This window comes from Tasmannia lanceolata, unplaced genomic scaffold (assembly GCF_043159265.1).
Source record: "Tasmannia lanceolata isolate RefF3 unplaced genomic scaffold, GAP_Taslan_0.1 ptg000011l, whole genome shotgun sequence".
Taxonomy (NCBI): domain Eukaryota; kingdom Viridiplantae; phylum Streptophyta; class Magnoliopsida; order Canellales; family Winteraceae; genus Tasmannia; species Tasmannia lanceolata.
The window spans coordinates 24,697,651-24,721,318 of record NW_027518688.1 but is presented as its reverse complement, the minus strand read 5'-3'; the positions used below and the strand labels follow the sequence as shown (position 1 = coordinate 24,721,318).

Genomic DNA, 23,668 nt, shown 5'->3' with positions numbered 1-23,668 from the left:
TAAATAATATTTCGTCGGATTTCAGTTGAAATTTTGGTTTCGTTGAGATCCGAAACCGGCACCGAACCAGAAATTTAAAACTATGCTCATAAGTCATAGACTCATAATTCATAAATACAATAGAGTTGACGACCCGGGAAAGAAAAAGGGGACGAATATAACGAGAATTTATATGATAGGTGGCCGTGAAAACACGTGAAGTCTAAAAAAAAGTAGGTATGACCCACTTTTTTTTTTTTATGATCCAAACCGTTCATCTGTTTGGGCACAACGTAAATAAGAGAAGATTTGTGAGGCACAACCTATTTTCGTTGTGCCGAAACAGGTGAACGGTCTGGATCATTAAAAAAAAGTGGGCCATACCTACTTTTTTTTATTTTTAGACTTGACGTGAAACGACTGCCCATCATATAAATTCTACTAATATAATACTTGTTTCTTATTGTACTATGGGTGGAGGTGACTAATTTTGTGGGTGACAATATTGGCTCCTTTTCTTTTCTTAAGAGAGAGAGAGAGAGTCGAGGACGCCGAGTTGTTTGGCGTGTGCAGAGAATGCATGGGCAAACGTGAAGGCATTGATTGAATGAATGTTGCTGGGTTTGACTGTAGAGATAGAGAGAGAATATATACGGGGGGTTTCTTTGATGATGGGTCATATATCACCAATCTAATGAGTAATGACGTAGACTACGTGTTTCGCTTTCCTACTTTTCGTTGCTTTTCCGGATTTGAATTCTCCTCCAAAAAAGGCTCGGAGATTGAGAATTTTCTAGGCCCAAAAGCCAAAAATCACCACGGTTTTGAGCTTGGAACTGAGAAAGTTTGAACTTCAAAGGGAAGATGGGGTTGTCTGTATCAAAACAAGGGAGTCAATAATTGTAAGTTTGTACTTGTGGGTCCTGCTTTAGATTGATCGCTAGTGGGATGGACCACATTAGAATACCACACGCAATAAACAATACTAACCATCTTCGTGGTAGCAGCCTAGCAGGTCATCCATATTGGCCATATTTTGAATGGACCACATTAGAAAACCACACACATCAAACGATATCAACCATCTTATAGTGGCAAATTGATATAGGTTCACTATCTTTCACCATCATATATGTGGTTGGACAATTAGCTAATCCAGATAATCCATATGGTGGGGAAATAACCACAGGCATCAAACAATATTAACCATCTAACTTAGAGACCAACCGTGGGATGCACGGTTTGAAAGTTATGTACGATTAAATTAAGAACAAAACACATGGGTAGAAGAGAGACTGAAAGAATCTAAATAGGTTACTTAAGCTATGTTTGGAGACAAATATGTAGTTACCTTGTAGATTAGTGATATAAGTAGTCAACAGAGGAGACAGACATTTGATTTAATTTATCTTGTAGAATAGTGATTAATGGTGTTTGGTTGCCAACCTCGTAAGACGGTGGGAGGGGGTGTCATTAGCAATATAGAAAGAGAAGATAAAGAAAAGGAAGAGAGAGAAAGATAAAGAGAAATAGCAAAAAATTTCGAACCAAATTCCTCCATTTTTTAGTAATTTGGCATGGATAGTATAGGGATGGGCATTGATGCCACGTCCCCATACGTGCAACTATTACCTCTGAAACTTGTCTAGTAGTGTCCAGGGATTTTGACGCTACATTGGCATCCAAGCACCGTAAAGTTACCACAAAGTGCAATTTTTTTCTTGGGAAATCCTTGGGGATGCCAGGGATGTGGCAACCAAACAGAGCCAATTAATTAAGATTTTATCAAGAATAGGAAGAAAACAAATACCTCTTGAACCCATCAGCAAGAATTAATCTCAAATGAATAAAAAATATGATGAATCAAGGATATAACCATGCAATTTAATGGAAACAGAAAAATGCGAAATAATTCGCCTCCTCTAGTGCATTTATGACTATTCTTTTACATTAGATGGGGCTGCCCCAAGTGAAAAAACAAAAGCAGGGCTAATGTATCATTTCCCAATTAATAAATATGTGGAACAATGCATGAAAAAATATGATTAAATTTTCATCCTAGTAATTCTTGAGATCACCACAGACCATATGGCTGATAGCTAAAATGCCCACATGAAATAAAATTAGAAGGAAAAGAGAATAAGAAACATAGGTCGAAAGATCGCTCCACAGGATAGTGTAACACAATGGAATCAATTCAATTCGAACTTATAATATATAGAAGAAGATGAATGAAGAACTATATACCTCACTTGACACAATAAAAGTAGAGAAGCAAGAAACGACATTTAGTTCTCTCTCCCCTCTCTCTCTCTATACACTTTCCTACTATTGATATGGAGTTTTGCTATTGCTCACTGATACTTAGTTATCTCCATCGATTATATCTAAACAATGAGTTACAAAAGTGTTTCCCAAACCTGACCTGCTCCACCCGTTTTACTGATTTCGTCATTCCGAATTTGTGTTTGAAGCATGATCGTGTTTCGAAGCAGACATCAAGAAACAAACATAGGTTCTCCAAAAGAGTCCTATTAAGAAGATCTTAATAGCAAGATCTCTCTTAGGCCCGAAATCGGTTAACAGATGTGACAGTGACGTAAGAGCCGAGCTGGAGGGCCAGAGGAGCTGAAGTGAAGGAAATAGAGTCCGGATGAACTGTGTTCTACACAGAAGCAAACGAGGTCAGAATGACCGACCCGGAGTGTACTCCGGACAAGCCCTTCGACACTCAAGTCAGTATGAGCCGGAGTGAAGAGGGAGTTTTGAGAGTGGTGGGTGAGAATTCAATACCCTGATTTATGAGCTTTGGAAGCCCTTTTATAGGGGAAATTTGGGGTAGGTGGGGAGTTAATGCTCCAAGGCAGGTGTCCACCAGCTATAGGTTCAGGCTCACCTACTCTGTGGTAATTACCGAACTACCCCTGCTGACGCGGGGTCTGCAGTGGGCCTCCCCCCTCGAGACACGTGTCGACAGCTAATAGGCTGGTCCGCGGTGGGCCCCCCTCTAGCCACGTGTCGGCAGCTAACAGGCTGCTGCGCTTTTACACCCCATCAATCTCTTTAGAAGATCTTAACTTCAACTGATTTTTATGGAAATACTATTTTTAAAGACCAATATAAAAATCAGCAAGATTTTAGGAAATCAAATCAAATAGAAACCAACATGGTGTAGGGGTGCAAGTTTGGCCCTGCCAGCTCTAACGCGCCTTGACCCGCCCTGACCCCGTGTTCGGGGTCAGGGCTGGATTTTCCAGCCCCGAGGGCGGGTTAGGGTTCATTTTTTTAGACCCTGACTCAGGTCGGGTCGGGTTCTGGGTTAATGCCTTGGGTCACCCTGACCCGGCCCGACCCTAAGTTTTCTATTATAGAATTGAACCATCTGTGCATGTTTCTTTTGCTAATGTTTTCTATTATCTTGGATTGATGTTTCTTTAGATTATTATTATTAATTGTCTCTATTGCCCGTCATGTTGTTGAATTCATATTGTTTAATTTTGTTCTCTTTCTCTGTTTATTGATCATTTTGTTCTATATGATAAGTGGTTGCTTTATTTTTGGCACTCTTAACAGGTATTTGCACTAGGGTCAATTAGGGTCGGCCAGGCCTAGCCCTGCCCAATCAGGGCGGGCCAGGGCCAGCACTGAGCCCTGTAGGGTGGGCAATGGGTTGAGGTTTTTCGGCCCTGACTCAGGGTCAAGGCGGGTCAGGGCCGAGATAATGGGATGTAGGGTTAGGCTTGGGTTTTGAAAAACCTGACCCAACCCGACCCTGTTGCAGCCCTAATAGGATGTTTAAAAATAAGCAAGATTTTAGGAAACCAAATTGAGTAGTAATGTGTTGTTTTTCTTTGCTTCTTTTGAAGGAGGGTGCCAGGTGGGATGAAAACCGGATGGGGGGACTTTCCACGTCAGCGTGAATAGTGAAACCCCCATCCTGCTATATTATAATAGATTTGACACATTTAGCTGCTAGGTCCTACCCATGGTTTTAAATTTCAACCGAAATCCGAAATTTCGAAATTCCAGTCCCAAATTTTGAAGCTTAATACCAAAATTTCAGATTTCGGTGGGGTCCGAAATAGGTACCGAAGCCGAAATTTAAAACCTTGGTCCTACCTTTTTGTGTCTCAACTGTTCAAGAGAGTGGCTGATGGTCCAAAATGATTTTTTCAAGACTATTGGAAATTGAAAGTAGGCCCTACTTTGTGGATGGTTCAGATCAACCAAATAAAAGCAACCCTAGATTAATTGCAATTGCAGCGTGTTATAAACAGGCTTAACATATTGATCCTAATCATTGGCCTTTAAATCATCAATAATCACTAGGTAAAAGTACATAAATTAGATAACTAATATTGTCTACTAGGTAAAATTTTGAATTGTGGTCCTTATCTATGGTACGTGTAGCAAATGAGCAAACCATTTAACATAGATCTAAACCCTACAATATAGTGCCTAATGATCTTAACCCTTGGATCAAGACCTCCTAATGGAGAGACAAAATTCAGACACCTCATTTTCAATCCAAGATGGGACCCATTTAGGTGTCACATGGATTGCAACAAATTTATAAGAAGAAAGAGGAGATTCTCCACATCCTTTTTTTGTCGTTTCCTTTTGCTGAAAACGAAGACAAAAGAAAACAAACAAAATATAATGAAAGTCCTGGCAAAGGAGTGGAATTATCATTTATTAGATGTGGGTAAGGGTATTTAATGCATTGAACCCATGTCATGAAGAAGGGTTCTCTTTGTCTTCATGAAAAGAAGGAAAGGCCCTAGGCTTTTTCCTCAATGAGATCATGGTTTCTATCTTTGAAATTCTAGCCCATGTCATAAATAAGGGTTGGTTAATCTTTGAAAGAAGGCTATTTCTTGATAGTCCATGTCATAAATTCTAGCCTAATAGGAAGACTTACAGAGGGAACATGATATGAAACCTTGTGTTTTCATAAAAATAAGCTAAGAAGGTAAAGGGTTTTGCCATTTCTCAAAAACAAGAAGGTGCCTCAAATGGGCATTTTCTAAATGCTTCTATATTTATGTTCTGCAATTTTGATATTGACACGAAAGTGGGTAACTGGTGAGAAGATTCGAATTTGTGCCTTTTGACTTCATGTTTCATGCAGAGGTAAAATGCACTTGCCATATATGTGGAAACTAATATAGCCCCAACCAACCCCCCCTATTTTGATATTCGAAGCCTCTCCTTAATTTTAAGGCTGCCTTTGGATTCCCGGAATCAGGAATAGGAGTCAGCATTCTATTCTGATTGCCCTATAAAACAAATGGAAAAAATTAAAATTAAAATTTTATTTCAAATTTTATTTTATTTTATAGAACTATAGAAGTTTCTTTCCGGCTGGGGGCAGAATCAGAATACTACCTCTTGGGTGGGAAACAGATTCCGGCATTTTTAACCCCTTTACTTCGGCCCGTTGTCATTCATAGAAGCTATGTGAAAGGATTAAAACACCCAAAGGGAGATATAATGCTTTTTAATTTGTTATTAAAGGATATAAACTTTCCTCGTCTAATATTAACATTATAGTTAAAAGCGTAATCATTTTTTAAGATGATTCATTAGTACACTCTCGACCTAGTCACAAAGTTCAGAATACTTACAGGGCAGTGATAAATCGACCCCCTATGTGTCTTTCTCTCTCCTCTGGCTTAGAGAGAGAGAGATGAGAGAGATAGACACATAGGGCGTCGATTTAAGATATAGGGGAGTCGATTTATCACTCGCCTACTTATAATATGTACTATGTGTGTGTTTGACACAACAAAATATGATGGAAGGATGGTTAAGTGCATGTATTTGTTAAATTAAGATTTGACTTCAATTTTTACTACAAATTAATTTGAATTTTCCACGAATACCATATGAGAAACTGATGAATTATTCATCAAATTAATTTCGTGTTAAAGTATGAACAATTGGGTTTTATTCGAAAATTTTACATTTGATTTGAAAATGTGAGAATTCTTGAAATAGTTGATATTTTTATAGTTTAAAACAGGCATAAAATTTTGGGATTTTCCAAGAATTTTTCAATTATTCAGTGAATTTTGTGACCATGCATGGACCTATCCTGCTACTTTGTTGGCACTGTAAAAAATTATTTATATCCTTAATGTAAGGGAGGTGGAAAGTAGAGGCATAAAGAAAAAGTAAAAGTAAAAAAAAAATTAATATTTACAAAAAGCCTCACTTTTTCAGGAGAGGACATCCACCTCGTAGCAGATTTTGTTTTATCCAATTAGTTTGTCTGAAGTGGTTGTTCCTCAAAAATGACTTTCTATGAACTTGCTATAGACTTTCTGCAAAATTGCCTAGCAAATGCCATATTTATAATTAACACAAACCATAATTGCCTAGCAAATGCCCAAATTAAGAAAGTCAAAACTAGAGACTAATTAGTGATTAAGAAAACAAAGCAAGGATAGAAAGATAAGAAACTTAAGTGTTGATTGTAGAATGAGATAAAGACAGAAACATCATAATCTACCCAAATTACCAGTTGTCTAATCAAGCATAACTTCCTAATCTATATCACACGCATAATCCAACGGCATCATGAGCCAAAAAAATGGTTCACACTAAGCCCATTAGTGTCCTACAAATGGATGATTATGAAAAATACAAGCTACAATATATTCATATCATTATAATTTTGTATCCTAACCCATTCATTTGTTAGTCTAATCGGAGGGATGTTATTACCGTTTCCAACAGGGTTGTCCATCACGGGATAGAATAGAAATGCTTAGAAAAACTATCCTTGGGATTGGTTGTCCAAGTTGGATAAATTTTTCTTGAAATTATTTTATCTATTGGTCACCACTTTTCATCAGAAAAAATAATTCTCTAGTCCGGCGACCAAAAACACTTGGGTCCCACATTTTTTGTGGCGATCTAAAGCATTCATTTGATAGGCCCCATCATAGATAGGGTGTCCACAAAAAATCAGCTTCATAGGATCATCTTAACCCTTCCATTTGTGGAGCTAAAAAAATGGACAGATTTGTGCCGATTTAAAGCCGTCTATTTTAAGCTCCACAAATCACAGGGTTAGGATGATCCCATGGAGCTGATTTTTTGTGGACACCCTCTCTATGTCAGGGCCCATCAAATGAATGCTTTGCATCACCCAAATAAGGTGGGACCCGTGTTTTTTCGTCGCCGGACTAGAGAATGATCTCTAGTCGGCAGACTAGAAGCACTTTTCTCATATATATATATATATATATATATATATATATATATATAAAGAATTTAATTTTCCAACAAACTTTTGCCAAAAGACCTTTTTCTAGAATTAAATTGCAAAGTATTTCTCTGAGATATTGCACAAAAAATCTGATTGATAAGTTGAAAACGAACATGTTGAGAAACCTCTCACAAGAGAAAAAAGAAAAAGCAACTCAAAAAGAATACTACGAAAGCAAAAGGAACCTTAGTTTCAAAAATATATTCCCATAGCCTTTCCACCAAGAAATTTCGTGAAGACAAACACATGTTTCTTGTGATCAATCTCATTTGAAAGGTGCTTTCAAGAGGAGAATAATTGTTACCATGACTTGTAAGTCTATGATTTTTTAAAATTTTAGATGCTTTATAAGGTTTTTCTTTTTCTAATGTTGGTAGATAAACACCCCTTTAGCAAAGTCACAGCATATTAGTAAATAATGAACAAAACTACAATATGGAATACGAGATTTTATATGTTGTGTGGGTGTGAAGTTGATTATTTTTCAGAAAGTAATGTGAGGCCCAGTTCACAGGACATTCTCCGGACTAATTACCATTCTATTTCTTAGTCGTTCGATAAAAATTGAAGGGTTACGATTGTTTGATGGGCATGATGGGTACTAAAAAGGGGAGTACTAAAGAGAAGAGATTACAAACTAAGAAACACCTGGGACACCTAACGTAGAACTAGTCCAAGACTAACTAGGAAGGCCTAATTTTTTTCTTAGTTGCGTAGGAAATGGGACACTTAAACCCCTGTTACATTTTCTTATGGGCTATTTAACACGTATGCGTAAAATGTATGGCTGAGAGAGAGAGAGACCTTTTGTGTAGGCCCACACGTAATATCATTGATTTGATTTATGTTTTGTATCAAGAGAAAAGTACGGAATGTGGGCCGATGTATAGTGAAATTACGGATTGCGGGCACCTTTTAAAACAAAAAAAAAGAGGCTAAACTTCAAAATCGGGCGGTCAAAAGACCCTGATACCCTTCTAACATTGACAGAGTCCTCCTTTTTCATTACTGCCTCTTAAATTAGCCCTATTCATGAGGCTTCCTTTGGTTCATTTAAATGTGTATTTGAACTGAGAGAACCTTGGTTCGTTTCTATCTTGGCCGTTGGAAATAACTAGAGACGGATGGATCTTAACACGTGTTGGAAAACTTTTTGAAACTCCGACGTTATTATACTTTTTGGAACACTAACGTTATCTTTTCTCACTTATCTTTTGGCTTAGAACGGTAGACATTATCTTTTCCTACTTATCTTTTCAACACGTGTCAGGCATCCATTCGTCTCTAGATATTTCCGACGGCTAAGATAGAAATAATGGGTACGCCGGCGGAAAATAATGGATACGCAGATAGAAATAATGGTTAGAGAGGAAAATAATGGGTACGCCGGCGGAAATAATGGGTACGCCAATGGAAATAATGCTTACAGAGAGAGAAATAATGGGTACACCGGCGGAAATAATGGATATGCCGATATAAATGATGGTTACAGAGAGGGCAATAATGGGTACGCCGGAGGAAATAATGAGTACGCCGACGAAAATAGTGGGTATAGAGAGGGGAATAATAGGTACGCCGTCGGAAATAATGGGTACACCAATGGAAATAATAGTTACAGAGAGGGCAATAGGAATAGGGGTACGCTGGCGGAAATAATTGGTGCGCCGATGGAAATAATGGGTACGCCGGCGGAAATAATGGTTACAGAAAGGGGAATAATGGTTACAGAGATGGGTATTATTAGAAGACGCCACTGTTTCATATTGATGTCCACGTGTCGTGGATCCGACTGTCTATTCATATTGGCGATGACCAAGATTTAAAGGAACCCAAGGACTCAGGGTTCACAGAAAGATTTCAATTCAAACCAGACCGACTATGTATAGAGCCGCTAGTATTGCAAAAAGTTTTTCAACACGTGTTAGGCATCCATCAGTCTCTAGGTATTTTCGACGGCCAAGATAGAAACGAACCCAAGGTTCTGTGACTTCTGTCGGTTCAAATAATAGACGAACCAAAAGAACCTCATGAAACACGCCAGTAATGAAAAAGGAGGCTGAATGACATTTCTGTTGATGTCAGAAGGGTATCAGGGTCTTTTTCCAACCCGATTTTGAAGATTAGCCCCTTTTTTGTTCTTGTTTTAAAAGGTGCCCTCAATCCGTAATTTCACTAAACATCGGCCCACATTCCGTACTTTTCTCAGTTATCAATCTTTACCTTTTGTGCAGGCCCACACGTAATCTCATTGATTTGATTTATGTTTTGTATCAATTTTTTTCTCTAGACTTTGAGAAAATCAGGTTCTAGAAAACCTAGAGAATGCAAACTGTCACGCAGAATAACTTGGACAAGAATAATTCATTTTTTTTTCTTATTAGTATCTGCATGGATTGAGTCAAAGTAGCAAGTCATCATGTGATTATTATTACTTGGTATCAGCCATGTGCTTGCATTCATGTGTACAGGAGAGAGGGTGAGAGAGGGAGAACAAAACATGCGGTGGATTAAAGTAATTGAGGACCTTGACTGTTTAAATATTTTTCTATAAAGTTAGGTAAGATGACAATGTCCTTTTTCCATTCTTAATAATATAGTATACATGGGCACATTTATTTTAGTTGGAAATATTCACCCCCTAGGGAATGGAAGCCCAGCCTACCAAAAATATAATAAAAATGAGGGGAATGAAAACCTAGGGTTCAAAGAAGTGGGACCCAACTTGTGACACTCATGAAATTTGATTATGCAGACTATGAAACTAATTTTGGGAGTTGTTTAACTTAGATAGCTAATCATAAGCACACTTGGACAGTGCAACTTTTTTTAAGATTACCCAACATGTTTATATTTTGTATGAATCATTTGAGCAGTGCTACTTTTTTAATATTACCCAACATGTTTTGCCTACCTGATGGATGATCGATACACAGAGAGAGAGAGAGAGAGAGAGAGAGAGAGAGAGAGAGAGAGAGAGAGAGAGAGAGAGAGCACTGACCAATGTCTGTATCCAACCTTTTGAGTCTTCGAGTACAGCAACTTGTGTGTGTAGATAGATAGATAGATAGAGAAATATAGGGAAAGAATATATTCATTTAAATTTTTACTTGGGACAGCCCCTTTTATTGTATTTATGACTACTCGTTTAACTAGAGGGGGCTGTCCCAAGTAAAAGAAGGGTGAATATATCACGTCTTCAAATGCAATCAAGACCCTGAACTCTTCAAACTGTTACTAAAATTAGTAGACATAATTCCTTCCATAGATTTGGCCTACATTAGATTTGGTATGAGAGCGAACACTAAGGATGCATTCTTCAATGCATTCCTAAACTTTCAGTGCAGGCAAAACAGGTGAAACATAATCACTTGGAGCGCCTCCACTTAGGCCCTGCTTGTTTTGGATTTTGAGAACTGATTATATGTCTAAAAAAAAAAAAAAACATCTACTCTCGAGTTCAATAATCAGTTTTGGACTCACTACCCAGTTATCAAAATCCAAAAAACAAAGCCTTAGCTTTCATAATTCAGCAGCAGCTCTGAATTCGGGAATTGGAGAAACAGGCATAACATAATGGGTCAGTCTTGCAAAACACAATTCTTCACTTCTTTTTTTTCATTCTCCAAGGAAAAAAGTTCAAAAGCATTGCCTAGAATGGTTAAAGAAAACAATCTAAGCTACACATTTTTAGTAGAGGGCAAAACAAGTGGAATAGAATTGTGGGAAGGAACACTAGGGAGAAAGGTTAAAGAACATGCCCTAAAATTTCCTTACCAAAAAAAAAAATAATAATTTAAATTACTATTAATAAAAAATCTAATTGCTTTAGTTAGAATTTTAAATAAAAGGAAATTTCTTTGAAATGCAAGGTTGGACATGTTGGTTGGTTTGGTAGTGATTTTGGCTACATACATTATAATAATAGAAAAAAGAATACTTGGATGAAGAATGACCAAGGAGCCTTCTTTTAGGTCTATCAAGTTTGCCAATAAAAAAACAAGAACAGTAGTATTTTGGGGATCCATAATCAACTGTTTGTATGTGTAACAAAAAGCAGAAAGGGGGCAGCATAGACTCCTGTTTTCCTGCCCAAGTTCAAGCACACACGTCTCATCTCTTTTTTACTGTGTACCTGTTTGGATTGCAGGAAAGTCTGGTAAAAGTTTTTCCTTTCCAAATTTTTCCCAAAAAAAAAAATTCTTGCAGTCCATGGAAGGCATTTAGAAAATGCAGTTCATTTTCTTGAATTCTTTATCAAACTTCTAGTTAGAGAATGCAGCACATTTCTGCATAAAGAAAAATGTTCTGAGAAGGGGAGATGGGTCTGTTAGACTAAATCCACCAGGTTTGATAATGACCCTTGATTCAGAACTTCAATCAATCTAGACCATTCGCTCTTAGGGCCGCAGCCCATTTGCAACTTATTTCCAGAGATTTCAGGGCTGCATCTCCTTGATCACCTCAACAAATATAGATGGGTAATTCCATCTCAAGATGTTACTGATGTGGGTGACTCTATAGAGTGAATTTCCACCTTAAGAATATTAGTTTAGTGAGCAAAATTAAAAAGGATTATGCATGCAAGCTATCAGAATTGAATTTCAACATATGATCCTCGTAATGAGGAAATCTTTTTATTTCAATCGTTGAAACTGAAGGTGGCAGGAGTGAAAGAAGACAGTATTTTACCCAGTCTGTAAAGTAGCTTTGCAATTCAAACAATTCAACAATCCCCATGGACAATGGTGGCAAACATCTAAAGTTCCAAAGTTATTCAACAACCCATCTCTGCTTTCCTGTTTAAAAAAATGATCACTGAATTAATAGATTTCAAGGCCAAGTGTTGCAAGAAAATGCATTTCATAAAACATTTAACAGGGAACAAGGGAGTGTTGACTAATCAGCAAAGGGAGAAAAAACTAAGACAATATGCAAGCTAATCTTGACTTTGTTGTCATTGTTCACTGCAGAATATAGTTTACTGACAATTATCAACGGTCTAACCAAGTCAAAAAGTAATAGTAATCAGACATCATTCAGCAATTAACTGCAACTATGAGAGATTGATTAACAATTCCAGCTGTAAGCCAATTCTCAACTGGCATGAGGTTTCTTCACCAGCCATTATTTTCCTGATAAGCCCTCACGTAATCATGGTTTTCAAGGCACCTAGGCGCCTAGACAGGCGACCACAGACAAAGCAGGTAAAGGAATTGCTAAAAAATATCTATATTTAGGCCCTGTTCGTTTAATATTCTGACAACCGATTGTGAAAGCCAAACCGATTAATGGACTCAAATTTAAACATAATTTTTACTCCAATAATAGGTTTGGCACTCACAATCGGTTGTCATAGTCTTAATCGAACAGGGCCTTAGTATTGTAGAGCTTAGTTTGTACTTACTACATACCTACATGTCAAATGAAAGGAACAGTCATTCCTTAGGCCCTGTGTTTTAAGATTATGACAACCGATTGTGAGTCCAAAACCGATTATTGGACTCAATATTCGGTTGTCATAATCTTAAACGAACAGGGCCTAAACAGTACCGGTGCCAAATAAAGTCATCCAAAAGCAGATACATAATTCACCAAAACAGATAGAAGTTCCTATACATAATACATATAAAATTATTTTTCCTACAGAAAACATCATTGATAAAAGATGTTAAGACTCAAGAAACGTTCGGTAGTGTAGCACAGCACCCTGCCCCACCTCAATTACAAAAAAGTGAAGGTCACTCCATTATCTATGAGCAATTTCGAAACTGTGCACCAGAACCCAGAGTTTTGACTAATCAGCAAAGGGCAAAAATCTAAGCTAAATATGCAAGCTAACCTTGACTCTGTTGTCATTGCTCAATGCAGAATATAGTTTACCGACACTTATCAACGGTCTAACAAGTCAAAAAGTAATAGTAATCAGAAATCAATCAGCAATTAACGGCTATGAGAGATTTATTAACAATTCCAGATTTCAGCCAATTCTCAATTGGCATGAGGTTTCAACACCAGCCATTATTTTCCTGATAAGCCCTCACGTTATCATGGTTTTCAAGGCACCTAGGCGCCTAGACAGGCGACCACAGACGAAGCAGGTAAAGGAATTGCTAAAAAAGTATCTATAATTAGTATTGTAGAGCTAAAAAAGTATCTATAATCAGTATTGTAGAGCTTAGTTTGTACTTACTACCATGGTTTTAAATTTCAGCCGAAATCCAAAATTTCGGTGGGGACCGAAACCGAAATTTGCCGAAATTTCAAAATTCGCGAAATTTCAGAATTTCGATAATTTCGGTCCTGAGAAAATGTCATTTTTTTAAAAAAAAAATGTTAAAAAATTTCTTCCGAATTTCGGATTTCGGTGGGTCCAAAATCGGTACCGAAACCGAATAATAAAACCTTGCTTACTACATACCTACACGTCAAATGAAAGGAACAGTCATTACTTAGGCCCTGTTCGTCTAAGATTATGACAACTGATTGTGAGTTTAAAACCGATTATGCCAAATAAAGTCATCCAAAAGCAGATACATAATTCACCATAACAGATAGAAGTTCCTATAGATAATACATATCAAATTCTCTTTCCTACATAAACAACCTTGAGAAAAGATGTTAGACTCAAGAAACGTTAGGTAGCGTAGCACAACACCCTGCCCTTCCTCAGTTACAAAAAAGTAGAGGTCACTCCATTATCTATGAGCAATTTCAAAACTGTGCACCAGAAACTAGAGTTTTGAGTCTTTTGACTATAAAGCAAAGGGCAAAAAACTAAGATATTATGCAAGCTAACCCTGACTTTGTTATCACTGTTCACTGAAGAATATAGTTCACCGACAATTATCGACAGCCTAACGAGTTAAAAGGTAATTATTTTTTTTTGAAAAATGACATTCAATTAATATTGAACTAGCATTCGGGACCAGGAGTCCTAACCTGCTTGTACAGAATATTAATTGGAAGCCCGGGCATTCCGGAGCTAATACAAAGAAGCAAAAAGTAAGATGTGACCGTTCAGTAATCCAAACTACTTGATCCTTCCCTGAGCAAGAAGAATGTTTACAGAGATGATACTATTTCTAAATCTTTCCCTATCAGCTCCAGCCTTAGCTAGGCTATCAGCCACTTCATTCGCCGATCGCCTACGATGTTCAATTCCCGGATTGAGTACCCTTATCAGGTCCAATATTTCCGCAACAACTTCATGCAATTTCCAAGGTCCCTTTGATAGTTCAGAGGCCCAAGCTATTGCGTTTGTGGGGTCACCTTCCACAATTAAGGGGCACTGGTTATGCTCAGAAGCCCACCGCAAACCAGTGAGTAGGGCTCTGATTTCCGCCTCATTAGCATCACATACACCAGCTGGTCCAAAATATGTCATAACCGTTGAAGCGGAAGAACTTCTAATAACTCCCCCTATCCCGGCCTTTCCTGGATTGCCAAAGGAACATCCATCAAAATTAAGCTTCAGCCACCCCACTGGTGGGGGCACCCATTTGGGTTTAGGTTTGGTTCTGTCCCATATAACCGACCACCAGTTCCTTATAAGATCTCCCATCCCATAGGGAATTTGTTTCTTAGACTTTGTCCATGAGACCAGTTCCACTTTGATATCCAAAGCCACTCGAATAGAATTTCTACTTTTTTCCTCAAAAATCCGTCTGTTGCGCTCCTTCCAAATATTCCAAACTATGGCATAGGCAAAGGTTGCCCAAAGTTTTCGACCCATGTCACTGAAAGGACTCGAGCGCCATCCAAGGAAAAGGGAACTAATAGATTCAGGACAAACCCAGGAAATACCGAAAGCTCAAATCGCTCTTACCCGCAGATGGTATGAATATGGACAATGTAGCATAAGATGATCCAAAGTTTCCTCATCTTGCGGGCAAACGCACATACTTGCTAGGCTGAAATGTCTTTTCTTTAGGCGATCACAGGTATTGATTTTCCTGTGGATCAAAGTCCACCCAAAGGCAACCACCCTCAGGGGAGCTAGAGATTTCCAAATAAGCCTCATCGGAGATTGATGTCCAGCGTTTAAAATCGTAAAGTAGGATTTTGCAATGAAATCCCCATTAGATGCCGGGATCCAGATTCGCTTGTCTTCCTTAAATTGTGAGCAATACATCGACTCCACGATCGAAAGGAGTCTTCGTAGGTCTTGGATTTCGTCCTCTTGAGGTTCCGACGTAAGTGAATATCCCAGAAGCCTCTACCTCCCTGACCATCTCTGACTAGGTTATCTGCAACCATTGCTTCGGGGAATATAACAATTCTGAATAGCCTTGGGAATTCCATGCTCAGTAATGACTGACCACACCAATGGTCTAGCCAGAATCGCACATTCGTACCTTTACCCACTTTGCAACGAATTCCTTGCACAAAGTCTTCTTTAACCAAGCAAATAGATTCCCAAGCTCCCAATCCCTTTCCTCCCGATGGTTTCTTAATATTCCAACCCCCCCACTCAGCTCCATATTTCAACCCTGTTACCGTTGCCATAGAGCCGACTTCTCAACACCATACCTCCATAGCCATTTTCTAAGTAGTGATTTATTTCGCATTCTGAGTTTACCAATACCCAGGCCCCCATTCTGTTTGGATTGTGTGACCTTCTCCCAACTAATTAGATGCCTCATCTTCTTTGAATTACCATCTCCATCCCATAGGAAATTCCGCTGTAATCTTTCAATTGCCAATGCGACCTTCACCCGAATTTTGAAAAGAGACATGAAATACACCGGCATGTTAGAGAGTGCCGCTTTTATTAATGTTATTCTTCCCCCGAGAGATGTACTTCTTCCACGTTGCTAGTTTCCTCTCAATCCTTTCTATTATCGGGTCCCATTGGGCGGCCGACGGTACTCCGAACCCTAGAGGTAAACCAAGGTAAGATACAGGGAAGGTCCCAGCACTACATCCAATTAGCGTTGCTAATCTTTCAACCTCTCTCTGATCCAAATTAATTCCCAGGAGCATACTTTTGCTGCAGTTGATTTTAAGGACCGAGGTAATCTCAAACCACTTGATATTCGGGACAAGATATTCGGGATATTCGGGATAGCCAGAGAGCTATTTTGCAGGAAAACTAGTGGGTGTCGTCTGCAAATTGGAGATGAGTTATTTCTTCACTAGAAGGCCCATATTGCAACCCACGAATCAGGCCCATGCTGTTTGCTTCCGTCAGCATCTGACTGAGAGCCTCAACCACCATTATGAACAAGTATGGTGCTTAAGGGTCCCCCCAATGGATACCCCTTGATGCCTTGAAGTATCCTTCCGCTGAACCATTTATGATGACTGAGAAAGAGTTAAATGATATAAGCGCTCTAACCCACTCCCTCCACTTTGGACCAAATCCCATTTTTCTTGTAAAAAATCAACAAAATGCCAATCTACATGATCATAGGCCTTCTCTATGTCAAGTTTTAATACTAGACTCGAGCATCCACTTCTTTTCACCGAATCAATAAGTTCATTAGCAATTAGAACACCATCCAAGATTTACCTCGATTCCATGAAGGCTCCATGGAATTGGGATATAATATCCCCCATGATATCTTCACTCTTCTTGCAAGAAGTTTAGCTACAATTTTGGGGATGCTATGCATAAGACTGATTGGACGGAAGTCCTTGATCCCAATCACACCTTTTTTTTAGGGATTAGAGCAATAAAGGTTGCCTTTGTTGCCTCACTGATAATCCCCCTTTGCTGGAATTCCTGGAAAAAACCATAATATCTCCTTTAAGGGTGCTCCAGAAATGTTGGAAGAATGCCATTGGAAAACCGGGTTAAAAGGAAATAGAATTAAAACTCAATCAACAATTAACTGCAACTGCATGAGAGATTGATTAGCAATTCCATCTGTCAGCCAATTCTCAATTGGCATGAAGTTTCATCACCAGCCATGATTTTGGTGACAAGTACTCAGTTTATCATGGTTTTCAAGGCACCTGGGCGGCTAGACATGTGACCAATTACCGAAGCAGGAAAAAGAATTAATGAAAAAGTATCTATATTTAGTACTGCAGAGCTTATTTTGTATTTACCACGTACATATTTGTCAAATGAAAGGAACAGTCATTAATAAATACTACCGAGGTAAAGAAAGAAAGTTCTGGTGCCAAATAAAGTCATCCAAAAGCAAATAATAAATTCACAAAAACAGACAGAAGCCCTGTAGAAAATACATATAAAATTCTCTTTCCTACAGAAAACAAACTTGATAAAAGTTGTTAAGAGTCAAGAAACGTCAGGTAGTGTAGCACAACATCCTGCCCAATCAAGAAACGTCAGGTAGTCAGAAAAAGTACATAGAGGTCTCTCCATTATCTATGAGCAATTTCGAAACTTTGTGCACCCGAACCCAGACACTCTAATTCACAAAAGGAAACTACCACAACGCCTAATTACTAGGCGACTTGTTGGATCTTGTGATTAGGCGGTTTTACTTCTTTGCTTCCTTTTTTTTGTGAAGATAACAGACATTTATAAAGAAAAAAAATGCACCAGGGAAAGAGATTGCCCCACAGAAGTTGTTTTTAGTAACATCATCCATAGCTAAAGAGTCCATAATCTCATTGGTTCAACTCCGAACATGAGAGCACAAAGCAAAGAAACTTCTTTCCCCTACACAAATCGAAAATCCTATTGATGATATGAGCCAATCGCCATGAACTCAAACAATTATACGCTTTTGATGTATTACATCAGAAGAATCCCTTCAACTAACAATCTTCCCTCAATATCTTCTATGAAGATTTAATGAAATTCATTCTTACCATTCAAAAATAATAACAATAAATGGCCGGTAAGAAGGGCCCTAGCCATCACTTCCGTTGAATACACACTACCAATTGGACCAGAGAAATCCACTAGCGGAGAATTTGATTCCCTTGAAAAACTCCTCCACTATTGAGTTAGTCGCTTAATTCTTCCATTATTGAGTTAATCACTTGCCATGCCGTCATCCATTTACCTTCCGGTAACTCTCTGGTAATCCAAGGGGATAAGTGGCTACCATACTTTACCTGAATGATCAATGATCTTGCACCATTGGGGGGATAAGTGGCTACCATACTTTACCTGAAGGATCAATGATCTTGCACCATTGGACATTCAACTCCTCTCCATATCTTCAAAGCCATTTTCAGATAAGGGCAAAGTTTCTATTGTTAATATCTATGATTTGTGGACACGGGCACGAGTGTCGTACTGAGTGTGCAAACTATAGTTGCCAGTGCGGGAAGCGAAAGCAGGAAGCAAGGGCTCTTAAAAAATGAGGAATGGGAAGCGTGAAATCCGTGAATGGTTAGGTAAGTGGTAGGAAAGCGTAAAGGGAAGCGCTAGGGAAGCACTGGGGAAGCGAACAAGGAAAAAAAGTGAAAAATTATTAAAAATATGAAAATAAAATATATGTAAAAATTAATGACAATTAGAAACAAGTTTTGACAATCTATTTTTCATTGTTTGTAAAATTTAAACACATGTAAATTAAAGTTTCCAAGGAACATATGCAAATCAAATCTAACCAACATTAACAAATCAAAATTCCAACAAACGTCAACTACTAATCAAAATATCAAATATCAACATTAATGCAAAAAAATTCTCACGTCTAAAATGGGCAATTAAATGCTTAATAAATAACTAATCACTTAAATAAAGAAACTAACTACCATCACTTTTCATGCTAATTAAATATAACTACATACATACATTTTTTAAACCCGGAATCCTAGTTATGAATTCGGTTCCGTTCCAGCCGGAATTGGAAACGTTACGGTCGGGATTCCGGAACGGAAACGCCCCCTGTTCCGGTCCAGACGGAATCCCGCCCCGTTGTATCCGTTCCGTCCACTAATGGTACCCAAGTTTACTTTCCATCGCAACATCAAGATTGGTTGTATAAATGGTTGTGACGAATCATCAATACCCAAGTTTAAATGAGGATATCTCCCAGCAGCCTCCTACAATCCAAGTTTAACTATCAACTATGATAGTTAATGGCTACTTGTATGAGATAGATGTTTAAAATCTCAATCACAACCATAACAAGGAGATTTTGATTCTGGCTTCCCTTGGTTATTAATATTAATTCACTAGTCTGCATGAATGAACGCCTTCTTGGCTTGATCATTTCAACTCTCTACACCCCATTTAGAGAATGTGTCATAGACCTTCACAGTTTACAGCCTTTAGTGGTCTTACCAAATTTTCATATCTTCGTTGCTCCAAATTCTGAGTTTCGACTTCATTATTGAAAATTGTATATCATATTCAATAACCTCATTTTTAACAATGGAAGTCATGTCAGTTACTTAAACCCCAATTGTAACCTTGATAAGGGTGTGTTTTTGGTTGCGCAAAAGCCAAAGAGGCTTAGAGTTTTTGCTTGGCATTTGGGTGCCATGTTAGCAAAATTCCTTATTTGGTTGCCAATATGGCATTGACACCCCTGGAGACTCCCAAGGATGTCTCCTAGTTAATCATTGCATGTCTACTGACATGTCACCTGAGTTGTGAATTTCATTTCGTTCACCGTTTCGTTTTGGCTTACTGGAACGGAACGTTTTGGTATTTTGGACGCTTTGTTCAACGTTTCGTTCAAAACTTTTTGTTGTGCTACGACGGCCAAAAGGTTTTTTTTAATAGTTAAAAATATGAAAAAATCCAAAAAAAAAAAAAAAATAGGCATTGTTAAAAATAAATATAAGAAACAATTAAATGAACCAAAGTTGTAAAAGATCCAACATTTACTTGAAGGAAAATTGGTATCAGCTGAAATGCCTGTTGACCAGTGCTTGACTTGATAGAATTTATTAATTTTAAAATTGGAAAAATAACCCATCATTTGGAAGTTAAGATTTTGACCTAGACCGATTTTTTCGAATTTTTAGAACTGGAAAGTTTACTTTTTATCCTTTTAGAATGTTGAAACTATTTTTAATGAATCAAATGGTAGTTATTCTCTTATTTACATTTAAATCTTAGTAAAGACATTTACTTAATGTTTCTCAACCTTAGGTCGCACGTTTGATCCCAGCTTACCTGACAAAAAAAAAGACATTACTTAAATGACTTTAAATACTAAGAGGAAAGAAGAAGAGAAGAGTAGAAAAAAAACAACTAAAATGACATATTTCGGACGAAATTGGACATTTCGTCCAAAAATCGTAATTTCATCTGAATTTCATCCAGAATGGACGAAATGGACTGAAATCCAGAATGAAATGGAATATATGGCGAAATTTTTCGTCCATTCCGGACGAAACGAAACGACTTTTACAACTTAGCATGCCATGCTTGTCCCCTCCCTATGAAATTCAAGCTAAAATCCACATAAAATGTGGAATTTTGCTTGAATTTCCTTCGGAATGATGCTTTCTCTCTCTTTCTCTCTCTTTCCCTCTTTTCCCCCTCTCTTCTTTCTCTCTCTCTATTGTAATGACACCCCCTACCACTATTCTCCAAGGTTGACGACCGTTGACAACCAAACACTACATACCACTATTCTCCAAGGTAAGTTCAAGGTAAATCCAATGCTTGTCTCCTCCTTGTTGACTACTAATGCCACTAGTCTCCAAGGTAAAAATACCCACAACCAAACATAGAATAAGGAGACTCGTTGTACCTACAACCTTTTTTTTGTGTTTTTTTTTTTTTCAGTGGGTTGTACCTACAACCTTTTTCTCCCTGTCAAACAAACTCCCAAAAATATTAAAATATATTCTTGCAAGTGGCACGGTGAAGCCCTTTACCTTCCTGAGAGATTTGTCCCCGGTTAGTCTGACCATGAATGGGAATAGTTATTAACTTTTAAAGGAAACTGATATTCTTCTGAAACATCCTCTATTACTTCAAACCTACACAAAAATATTAAGGCAAATGACAAACCTAGCAACAATGAGCAAAGTAATTTTTGGGAAGTCCCTCCTACAACAAAATCAAGGATTATCACTCAGCCAAGATTGTCTTCCTGCACTCTCCCATGGAAGGTTTATAACAAGCGTGTTGGACTCCAACGCAAAAAAATCTAAAAAAAAAACGGAGGCCATGGATTTCTAGTTAAAGAGCTAAGCAAGGTTTTAAATTTCGGTTTCGGTACCTATTTCGGACCCCACCGAAATTCGAAATTTCGGTGAAATCCGAAATTTGGTATTAAGCTTCAAAATTTCGGCCGAAATTTTGTAACATTTTTTTTTTTTTTAAATGCCATTTTCTCGAAATTTTCTGCCAAAATTTGGTATTTCGCGAAATATCAAATTTCGGGAAATTTCAGTTTCGGTCCCCACCGAAATATGAAATTTCGGATTTCGGTCAAAATTTAAAACCATGGAGCTAAGGCACTTGGCAGTAGAGTGGGGTTAAGTTGTTCAGCTGGTGTCGAATAAAATTCTTGGGCAAAATTTTCTACAAGGAGCGTCACTAAAATTGGCTACTTGGATACCGAGAACTTGATCCTTGACGTTCCCATGGCACTCTGTCTAATTAAAGCAGAGGATTTTCTTTTTTTTTTACAAAAGTAATAGTTTAATAATTAAAAGGAAAGTTGCATCTCAATACCAATGGGCAAAGGTTGCCATATATACAGAGTTTGTTCACACTTATTCTGAATATATGACAAAATAAGAACTCATTCCTCCTTTTGACAACAATTTCATCGATAAAGGCATAGTTTTCAAACTCTTAGGAGTCGTACGAGCCAACTCGAGCCTGAGTTGTTGGGCTTTCGAGGCGAGTCACATGGGTGCGAGGTGACTCGCCTCTGTTGAAGACTCATCCGAGTCGTCGGGTGACTCGAACGAGTCGCTAGGAGTCAGCTTGAAAAAATAAAACACACACAAGTCGAGTCGAGTCGCTAGGCGTGGACTTTCTTGTTTTGCAAGCTGAAAACTTGGAAGTTGGAACGTAGAACTCAATTATTTTTGTGCATGCAAGTTACAAGCTTATAGTTATTTATATTTTAGGCTTAGTGCGTTATCTATGTGCTATTGGGTTATTTTTTGCATGCTTCATCTTTTGATATATAATAATATATTTCAACTAAATTTCTGTTCTTGTCAAAAACTCTTACGAGTCATGAGTCATAAAACTAAGAAATTGAGTCACAGGTTGACAACTATGGATAAAGGATACAAATCTCCATGGCAGGTGATATTCTGTTTAGCCCAAGCAATCATATTCATCGAGTCCCCCTCAACAATGCCTCCCCTCCAAAAAAACCCCTAGAAAATAAGCAAGCCCATGATGAAGAGAGCACTGACTTCTGCTTCATTTGAAACCGTCTTGCTAATCAGGCCAAGGAGAGGATGATCTCACCCTCCGTATTTCTTAATATTCTCCCAATATAGGCGGTCCCGAGTTACCCAAAGAGCACCCATCAACGTCAAGTTTGATGGTGTGTAGACTAGATGTGTGTGTGTGTGGAAGGTCCATCTTTTTCTTTGGGATCTTACTTCAAAGAAACACCTTCCACTTCCTTAGAATAAGCCCCAAAATTCAGTTTTGGACTGCGACCAATTAGCAACCAGCGAGTGAATTTCCAGCAATAGACAAACTGCAGAGTGCAGACCCCTCCTTGCTCTCAAAAATCTTGTAATTCATCTCCTTTGAAACAGTCCAAATCATCGCGAATCGGATAATCAGCCATAATAACTTCCACAAGGTTCCCAATCTGCTAATATGCCATTTCTCATTAGCCATAATAACTTCCACAAGGTTCCCATGCCATTTCTCAAGCAGCATGTTAAAAGTTCTACTAAAACGCAACACAAATCAAACCATGCAAGAACCTTGATCCAGATTTTTCTCGAAAACTCGCAGTAAATAAATCGAGCAAAGGATTTAAAAGATTAGACTGGCAATCTACACATTATGACAAAAACCCAGGTGGGATGTGAAACAAAAAGTTGACAAGTATCAATCAAGCAAGTGGATGTAGAGCATCATTTCTTCTTACCAACAAGTCCTTTCCTTTTGTCTTGACTTCTTCAAGAGAAAGTTCACAACATGCATTATTTGCCACATCTCCCTCTTTCAAAAGTCATTTACTTCCAAACTGATCTCATGCAAATGTTTCAGGTTATAAAAGCAGAGTCATCCTTATCAACACCCTCCCGAGCAAAAGCATCTGCCTCGCCATTAGCAGATCTTCGCACATGATTGAAGACAATGGAAGAGCCACGAACAATGTCATGAATCTCATCGAAGATGGACCAAAATCTCCATGGAGGCAAAGCAGTTCCCCGAAGCCATCTGATAACATTGAGAGAGTCACCTTCCACAATATACGAGTTCAAAGAACCCCTATCGATGTGCTTGAACCCCTCAAACGCCGAATAAACCTCAGCTTCACTAGAATCACAGACCCCCAGGGGACCAGAAAAAGACCAAATAGACTCACCATT

At 38.2% G+C, this 23,668-nt stretch overlaps 1 protein-coding gene and 1 pseudogene across 2 annotated transcripts in view; both read right to left on the bottom strand.

The window, feature by feature from the left end:
• Positions 1-11,849: 11,849 nt before the first annotated feature.
• Positions 11,850-23,668, bottom strand: part of LOC143886305 (NADH dehydrogenase [ubiquinone] 1 beta subcomplex subunit 7-like) — a 34,320-nt gene continuing 22,501 nt past the window's right edge. The window contains exon 2 of the mRNA XM_077390246.1: positions 11,850-12,051. The gene's annotated coding sequence lies outside the window, so the exon portion shown is untranslated. The remainder of the gene's footprint in view (positions 12,052-23,668) is intronic.
• The window catches only part of LOC143886075 (NADH dehydrogenase [ubiquinone] 1 beta subcomplex subunit 7 pseudogene), a 31,809-nt pseudogene continuing 19,990 nt past the window's right edge, over positions 11,850-23,668 (bottom strand). The window contains exon 3 of the transcript XR_013253677.1: positions 11,850-12,051. The product of XR_013253677.1 is annotated as an NADH dehydrogenase [ubiquinone] 1 beta subcomplex subunit 7 pseudogene (transcript). The remainder of the gene's footprint in view (positions 12,052-23,668) is intronic.